The sequence below is a fragment of the Sinocyclocheilus anshuiensis genome, unplaced genomic scaffold, assembly GCF_001515605.1.
Source record: "Sinocyclocheilus anshuiensis isolate Anshui unplaced genomic scaffold, SAMN03320099.WGS_v1.1 scaffold74, whole genome shotgun sequence".
NCBI classification, from domain to species: domain Eukaryota; kingdom Metazoa; phylum Chordata; class Actinopteri; order Cypriniformes; family Cyprinidae; genus Sinocyclocheilus; species Sinocyclocheilus anshuiensis.
This window is the reverse complement of record NW_015546044.1, coordinates 799,740-808,644: the sequence shown is the minus strand read 5'-3', so window position 1 is coordinate 808,644 and position 8,905 is coordinate 799,740. Positions and strand designations below refer to the sequence as shown.

Here is an 8,905-nt window from a genome sequence, read left to right as displayed (position 1 = left end):
AAAATGTGCGCGGAAAAAAATATCATCAGAATATCAACATGCCTAATAATTATGCACGTGGTGTATGTATATATATATATATATATATATATATATTTACCCTGACATTGAGATATTTGATCAACAACATTTTTCTAGCTAGACTTTGTGCACGTGAAAATAGCAGAAAGAAGGCAAGACCTCAAGGAATATGTATATATTGAATAACAAAGGAGATCAAATATTCCACCACCTCAGTCCACCAGTCTGCATGCTGCATTTCCATAAAAGCTTAATACCACAAGCTTACTAAATGGCCTAGTGGCTGTTTAAAACCTTGTCTCCATATCTCCCTGTGGCTGTCAGTATCTGGCAGCATTAATTACCAAGGAACCCTCATATGTGTATGAGGCACAGTGTGCTTACGGCAACTACAGAGTGATCAACTCCTTTATTAACAACACAGCTCTTCACCTGAAGAACCAACTCTGAAGACAAAGACATAAAAACCAAACAGCACCATTTTCATAGCAGAGTTATTGCATAAACCAAAATGGAGGAATCTTCCATCACATCAATATTGCAAACCTAAGAGTTGGCGTATGCCACCAGTGATGCCGCACAACAATGTATTGAGGTTCCAGTGAATAATTCATCAGCCAACAACTTTTAGCCCGCCATTATCTATTTAAATCCAAGTGCAAACTCATCCCAGGCCTTTTCTTAAAACGTCTGGCAGGCACAGACAGAAAAGCAAAGCAAACCTTTCTGCTTTTGCTTCTCCATCTGAACTAGGAAAACAGCTTTGAGTGGTTGGACAGGCTCCATGAATCTTGCTTTTTACCAATTCAGGAAAGGCCAACGAACTGGCAATCTTTTCCTTCTTGTTCTGTTCCCAGAGCACACACCTTATCTTCCTTATCTTCCTTATTTGCCTTCTTGACAGGTTGAATTAGCTTCTGTGTGCAACCTTCCTGAAGGTGAGGTCCCATTAGTTCCATCATTGGCTATTCATGTAGGACCTCAGTTTCAATCAGATGACTGGTAAACAGGGCTGCTGTAACCCATATTGGGATTGACAGGCCCCTCGCCCCGAGGAGAAGGTCATGCTGGTTTTCAGGTTATTGTGTTTTCAGACCACACGCCTATGGGTGCCTGTTACTAATAGGGGCATATTTTTATATGACCTCAGCATTCTTGGCAGCGTCGAGGCTGGAGGTAATAAACATAATCTTGGTTATGGTATACATCTGTCTCAGTGCCTATATACTGCAGGTGGAATAACGGCATACTTTCTTGTAAACGAAAGAGTTGAGTGAGTGCTGTTCAACCAAGCAAATCAGGCCAAAGACAAGTCACACTGGTAGACTTGAGCCCTATACTAAACTTTACTTTGAAGTAAAGAATGGCTGCTATCTGACTCCATTTATCTCTCTGGTTTAATGGTAGGTTCAACATCTTGAAAACTGTCATATTGAAGGGAGAAAAAAGTGAAAACTATCCCCAGCTTTGTCCGTTAAGCAGCCTGGCAGATAAAGTGTCAGAAGCAGGAGTAAATTGTGAAAAATCACATCCCTGACAGGTTGCTGAAAAGGAAAGTCTTGTTGGCTGTTCTGGATAAATACGGTGCCATTCATTTCTGCCTTCAGAGCTTAGTCCTGTAGCCTTAGTCTCTGAGTCTATTAAAAAAAAAGTGACACCTAATTCAGGGTGGAGACTACGATTGGCGATTCAAAACCATAAGCAAAGCAAACAAAAGTTTGCTTTTAACAAACTTAAATAAATAAATAATATTTAAAATAAATAAATAAATCAGAAACAATGAAAAAGTGCTCTAAACCACCTAAGATAAGGTTTGTATGGTACTTAATTCAATACAGAGACTAGTTGGGTAAACTTCTGTAGTGTTGAATGGAAATGGTAACACTTTAGTTTAGGGGCCAATTCTCACTATTAACTAATCCAAGTGCAAACTCATCCCAAAGCCTGCATGTGGTGCTGTCATGGCCTGGTTAGAAAACAGGGAGGGAGGCCAAGGGAAAAGACAGGAAATTAAATGCTGAGTGAGACTGCAGCAGGACCATCTTGGGTCTACTCCTTTCTATCATTTCCCATCTCTCCTTGTGCCCTCTCTCCCTCCATCATTCATTCATCTCCTTCAGCATGTCATCCCTTCATTCTGAGTCATTGAGGCAATCTTTCTCCTTCTCAATCCATCTTTTTCCAACTCACTCTTATGTTTCATCTCCTGCTTACTTCCCTTGTTTCCACTTCCCCTTCTTTCTCTGATCTTTCCAATCATCCTTGTAAACAGCTGAGAAAGAACCTCCATAAAAGCTTTATACCACAAGCTTGTGAAATTGATTCACTGTAAGCTACAGTGGGGTTGAAAAGTCTAACACTACATTGCAATGATGCGTTAAGTTGCCACTGTCTTTTCACACTGAAAGAAAAAATGTCACAACAAATCAGGGCCCGTATTCACAAAACATTTTATCTTACCACTAAGAGTTCTCCTAAATAGCAGTAAAAACTTTTTTAGCTAAGAGTTTTCTCTTAAAACCTATTCACAAAGCTGCTGAGACAAACTTTTACTAAGGAATAGACCGAAGTCTTAAGCTAAGAGTAAGGGTGGGGTTGACCTCGTTACTATGGATGATGTCAGTGTGCTTACTAACTGACATCTACTAACTGTTTCTGCACTGTCTGGAGCACGCTCCCAAGAATTTCACTCACCAAGGCACGTGTGCTGTGGTGATGTGACAATAAAAGTGACTTTGACTTTGACTTTGAACTATGCACACTGTGATTGGCTGATAGTCTCTGTCAGAGATTTATTCATAAAAATATTGTAGAGGCAATATTATGTTGCCATGTTCAAATAAAGGTTTAACAATAAAAATTAAATGTCTCTAATTAAAAAAATATATATATGTTCAATTAATTGTCAGTCTCTTACATGTGTGCTTCTCGTAAACAATTAGCGGATATGCATATAAACCTTCTTGTAAACAATTAGCGGATATGGATATAAACAGCCTTTTAATTAACAGAGTAGAATAATCATGACTGATAGTAAGACATGCAAACATAAAAAATACAATAAAATAAAAACTAGACGCAAGACTGCGTAACAGCTGTTACTTCTTGCCCAACTGGTTAATGAAAACAAAGATATAGCCTAATGAAAGTTAAATTTGGAGTTGGCGTAACCTCCAAAACCAAAGGCGATACCTTTTTAAAAGGTCATTATCATCAAATGTTTCTAAAATGTTTACGTTCAGAGGCAGATTGCCGGCAACAGCCATTTTAGGATAGTTTGTGTCTTGGTTTTAGTGACTTAGGAGTCCTGTTCACTACTCCTAACCTTTCACAGATTTAGGAGCTAGTTTTAAAGCTAAAACGCTTTGTGAAATACTCTTAGAGCAAAAATTTAGGAGTCCTAAATTTAGTACTGACACGCCCATTATTTTTAAGATTTTCTCCTAAATCGACGAGTTATGAGCTACTTTTAGCCTTAAGATGTTTTGTGAATACGGGCCCTGATGTTTAATATATAGTTATGCAGAGCATAATTTTGGGCCAATGAGATTTCACTGTGGGTGGGGCCCAGACAGACAGACAGACAGGCAGGCAGGCAGACAGACAGACAGACAGACAGACAGACAGACAGACAGACAGACAGACAGATAGATAGATAGATAAAATACATTAAACTTACAGTTTAGATGCTATCAGTACATCCATATTGTGCATTTCAGCATACTCAAACATGCAAAAAGGTACATTTTTGTACCTGCAAGTGTTACGTGCCAATACCTACACAAGAGCCAGCATAGTCCTTCACAAATATAAAACTGGAAGTTAACAGAATATCCTGCTGCTTGTCATGGTTGGTTAGGACAAAAACATTGAATATATAGCTTTTAGTTTTGTTGCTTTATTGTGTTGCGGTTAAGACATTCAATTCAATCATTTGTAATGCATTAAATTAGAAATGAATCCAAAACCCAAGCATCTTCACTGGTGGTCTCAGACTTCTGAACCCCACTGTGTATTAAACAGACGCCAGAGAGCCCTTTGGGACAGTTATAATCATATTTCTGAGCTGCAGTCTGAGATGCAGGTGAAAAAGGGTTCAGACCATGAGTGCAGGGCAGATCTCATAATAACAACATAATTATAGCGATGAGCATATCCTCTCATAAGTCTATTGATCCATGATTAAAACCATTTATAAAATCCAGACCATTTGCAGAGCAAACAAAGAGAAAGTGTATATAAACCCCACATGTGCATGCACACAATCGTACATAATCACTCTCAATCTTCATAATTCAGTAAATGCAAATATCCTACTATGTTTAGAGTATGCAAAGCTTGTGCAACAGCAACAACAATCATGCAGAGCCATGTTTCACTCTTCTACTATATCCCCCACCCTCTCAGTTCTTCCCTTCTACACTCTCTGCACTTGTACTCCATTCACTTTGCTCTTCAGTCTTCCTCTGATGTGCCCGTTTCTCTGCACTGTGCTTCAGGAGCACTGCAGTACTAGCCCAGCTAAAGCTTGGTAGGTTTGCAGCTTAGCTGGGATGGGACGGTGGGGTGAAAAGGGCCGATGCAGAACCAGATCACAGAGAATATCAAAACGAATTGACAAAAATGTAATTCATTTTCTTCACGCAGATACATTTGTGCCAATTATCCACTGCATCTTTAAGCTTCCAGCCATGTATTGTTGTACCCTGATGCATTGGACTCGTTTGATGCTTACTCAAATCTTTCCACACATTACATCATTTTTTCCTCTAGCGGCTCATGTGTGTTTCCCTTTTCCTTTTTTTGGAATAGACAAATAGGTTTTGAAGACCATCAAAATGTTAGATAATATTCTGACTGTTGTACGTGATCATTTTCCATTATGAATTATCCATTCAACTAATCATCTGTTTTCTTTTTAACATGCCAGTGAGTTCCTTGCAGTCTTGGAAATTTATTTTTATGAATTTCCATAGAGGAATCAAAATTATTTTATTCTGTCATTTCTAGACAGACCCTTACAACAGACCACCAGCATGATTATAATAATTACTTACCACTCAAACAATGCCTGCCAACTCCTCATGTGTCTATGAATGGCACTTAGTCATAGGCAAGGCTGATCAGAGCCATTCCCACCACCCAGAATAGTCCTAAAAATATCTTACAGAAAAGCAACCACATCAGCAGGCAAAACGGCAGCACCTTTCCTGCAAATGTTAACACTTTCTCACATACACTCTTAAAAATAAAGGCAATGACAGATCCAAAACTGTTCTACAGCCTGACATCACAGGTCTGTAAAGAACTTTGAATGCTCCATTTTCAAACTTGATGAATATAATATACTTTTTGTTTAATTGTTGGGTTCTAAATAATGAATGAATGAATGGATAAATAAATAAATAAATAAATGGAAGAATTTATAGAAAATACTTGAATATAATATAATATAATATAATATAATATAATATAATATAATATAATATAATAAGAGTCTTAGTCAAAATACTTAACATTAAAACGTAGCATTGCAAATTTGTTAAAGTAATCAGATATTTCCCAGATAATTTTCAATAATTGGATTTGGCCTCAATGTAATGCCACACAAAAGCTAATAAATTAAATTTAATTATTAGTATGATATGATATGATATATGATATATGATATGATATGATATGATATGATATGATATGATAACGTCTATATACATGACAATATAAACAGATTCTTTATATTTTAGTCTGTGGGACTCTTCAAAATCCTTAGCAGTAAAAAGTTTGAAAACCCCTACTTTAGAGAAACATCTGATGCTTTAAATAGCCCAGAAACCAACATGCTGATCTCAAGAACCTACAACTTTATCTGCAAAGAACCATATAGTAAAAAAAAAACCCATACAGCTAAAAATGGTTCTTGAGAAGTAGAGCATTCTTTACTGAACCTAATTATATAAGCCATAGAAAATGCTCTGGACATATACGTTTCCTTCTATATTCAGGACTGGCTCATAAAGCACTCAGATACCCGTAAACTCCTGTATTGATAACCAAAATGCAAAATGGCCTTTTTACTATGGGATGCTGTGTGGTCAGACTGAAAGCGGTCTTATGTTGCACAACGAGTATGTTGCATTTTTAAACAAATTTGAGTAATTGTCACGTACAATAGACCTTGTACTCTCCTCATATGTTTTATGCCCCATTTACATATGGTTGAGAGTAGGTGTGCATTTTTTTTTTTTTTTTAATTTCAACTAACATTTTAAGAATATGGTCACTTTCAACAATCCAAAAATTTACATTAGAGCCACCTCTGAATAGTTCATTCTGCTTGTAAATGAGGCCCAATGATAAATCCATAGCCTCATGGCAGAGAATCTTCGTAATCAGTGTGTCTGGATACTGCTACGGCGTTGTGCTTGAGTTAAATCAAGAGGAATCAGGAGCTAGAGGAGGAATCTCACAGGGGATAACTACTCTCTGAATACGAGTAAAGATGAGGTCTTACATCAATATGTGTGAAAATGCTGAATGAACTGTTCTGTGCCTTGAGAGCATGAGGTACTGTCTGTTTAGCTGCTACAAACTGCACAGTGGTGGTCAAAATAAAAATGGACAGGCAGATAGCCTGCAGTGTAACTCCCCAAAGGCTTACTTTATAAGTAGGCAGGGCAGTAGTGTTAAGGCAATGGTCTACTGCTGAGGGAGGAAAAGTCAACAGCAAAGGCATTTGCTTGCTCCGCACCAGTCTCAAACCTAAATTAAACATTTTTGCTCTCATTTGGCTATAATAGAATGAACTTTAATTAGCAAGTAACTTGAAAAATAGAAGGATTCCAACATAACCTCAGTGACGCTGAAAAAAATCCCACCCGCCAGACTTTACCATTAGATAAAACACATAATCGTGTACTCATAAATACGCTTCCATTATCTCAGGCTTTTTATTATTATTATTATTATTCTCTTTTTTGACAATGATAAGAATTAAACGGATTTGGAGGATATAAATAACCAAATCATTTATCTTGGCGTAATTAGCTCTGATCCCTTTTTTCTTTCCCAACAATTAGGTGTATCTTCTCTTTCCCCCCCAAGCAAAAGCCTCTATGCCAGCAGAGAAAAATGAATTAAACTTAGCAGTTCACGTGTCATTTTTCTAAATAAGGGCGAAATATAATTGAGTCAATGAGCAGTTAGTTAACCTACTTATTCAATTCGCCTCTGCTCGAGCTACAGAAACTACACAGCACACTGGCAAGCCAGTACCATCAAGACATCAAACAACAGATCAATGCAAATGATCTTATGACGTTTATCATATTTTGACCGACTTCTCTTGAATTAAACTATATGCACCAGTGATATGAAAAATAGGCTGATAATAGCTGTTCAAATGAGTCACACTGAGAAGAATTAATATTTAAATACTAATTGCTTAGTGAACATTTGCCTTGAAGACCCAGAAAACACACCCTTATCATCCCAAACCTTTTTCAGATCCTATATCAAATGAGTTCATTAACTCTCCATGTACACGGCCCATAGCTTTCGTGCAACAAACTGGCCAAGGAGACAAATTTTAATCAATACCTTCTCACAGAATCACATGATTTCATCCAGGTCACATATGCATACTGCATTTTTATCTCAAAACCATTATAGCTCAAAAGCCTTTACATATGATATGCTTTGACAGTCTAGCTCAGGGGTAGGCAAGTTCGGTCCTAGAGAGCCACAGTCCTGCAGAGTTCAGCTCCAACCCTAATCAGACACACCTGAACAAGCTAATCAATGTCTTCAGGATTACTAAGGCTATAGGTAGGTGAGTTTTGTTTTCAGGGTTGGAGCTGAACTCTGCAGGACTGCGGCTCTCTAGGACCGAACTTGCCTACCCCTGGTCTAGCTCAATCTGCAGACCTTTATCATCCATCTTGCACCATAACTGGTCAGTGTGATTCCGCTTAGCACATCCCTGTCCAGGAGATGCTTTCACAGTCAGCAGTCAATTATTCGTTAACTTAAGTTGCTCCAAGGATCAGAGGTCCCTGCTAAGCCCTCAAATTCGTAACGGCTCCAGTGCTCCGTGACAAAACTTCCAAGTGCTGTCAAGATGTCACAGCCGCAAAGGTCTTGTGAAATAAAGCCAGGCAGACGGGTTCATTTAGTACAGGTGCTCAAGATGACCTACTAGTCATCTAAAAAAATTATAATAATTGGACCCAGGGGCAGGCTATCTTGTCATGCAGAAAATACCCATCAGGATGTGCTTCCAGCAGGGGTAACATATCCTTTGGCATAACCATACCCCTCAAATCAAAAGCATGCTTATGATGTGGATAGATCATCTTGAAAGGTAAGTCCATGTGCACTGTGCCAGCTTCCAATGGATATTTGCATATTATATCCAGCTTTTAACTTATAGGACAAAAAAAAAAAAAAAAACACGCAATTCACGCAATGCATTAAAGACGCATCCGCATTTTGCTTACCTTGCGTTTAAGTTAGCAGGTCAGACTCGCATTCCCGTACTGATAATATTCAATATTCCTCCGGGCCGAGGGTTCGGTGCGCGTGCGGACGGTCCGTTACTCGCCGCTGTTTGAGATCCTGACAGCAGCGCTCAGGATTCCCTCTGTCCCAGCCTCGCGTTTCCATTGGTCCGCGGATCTCCCCCGCAGCACCTCACTGGGAGGAGGGGCAGAGAGATGCACTCACACAGGAGACGACATGCAAATACATCCGAAGAACGACTCTGCTTCTTAATGAATGAATATGCTGGTATGTTACAGTGGTTTAGGACTTTTAAAAATGAAGGCATAAAATCTGCGTGTGCAATGCGATGTCAGGACTGATGCGGGATCCATGGAGCAACGAATCT

At 38.6% G+C, this 8,905-nt stretch overlaps 1 protein-coding gene across 1 annotated transcript in view; it reads right to left on the bottom strand.

Annotated features, from left to right (window-relative positions):
* Positions 1-8,615, bottom strand: part of LOC107698989 (disks large-associated protein 3-like) — a 245,571-nt gene extending 236,956 nt beyond the window's left edge. Inside the window, exon 1 of the mRNA XM_016500124.1 lies at positions 8,517-8,615. The gene's annotated coding sequence lies outside the window, so the exon portion shown is untranslated. The remainder of the gene's footprint in view (positions 1-8,516) is intronic.
* Between the last annotated feature and the right edge of the window lie 290 nt (positions 8,616-8,905).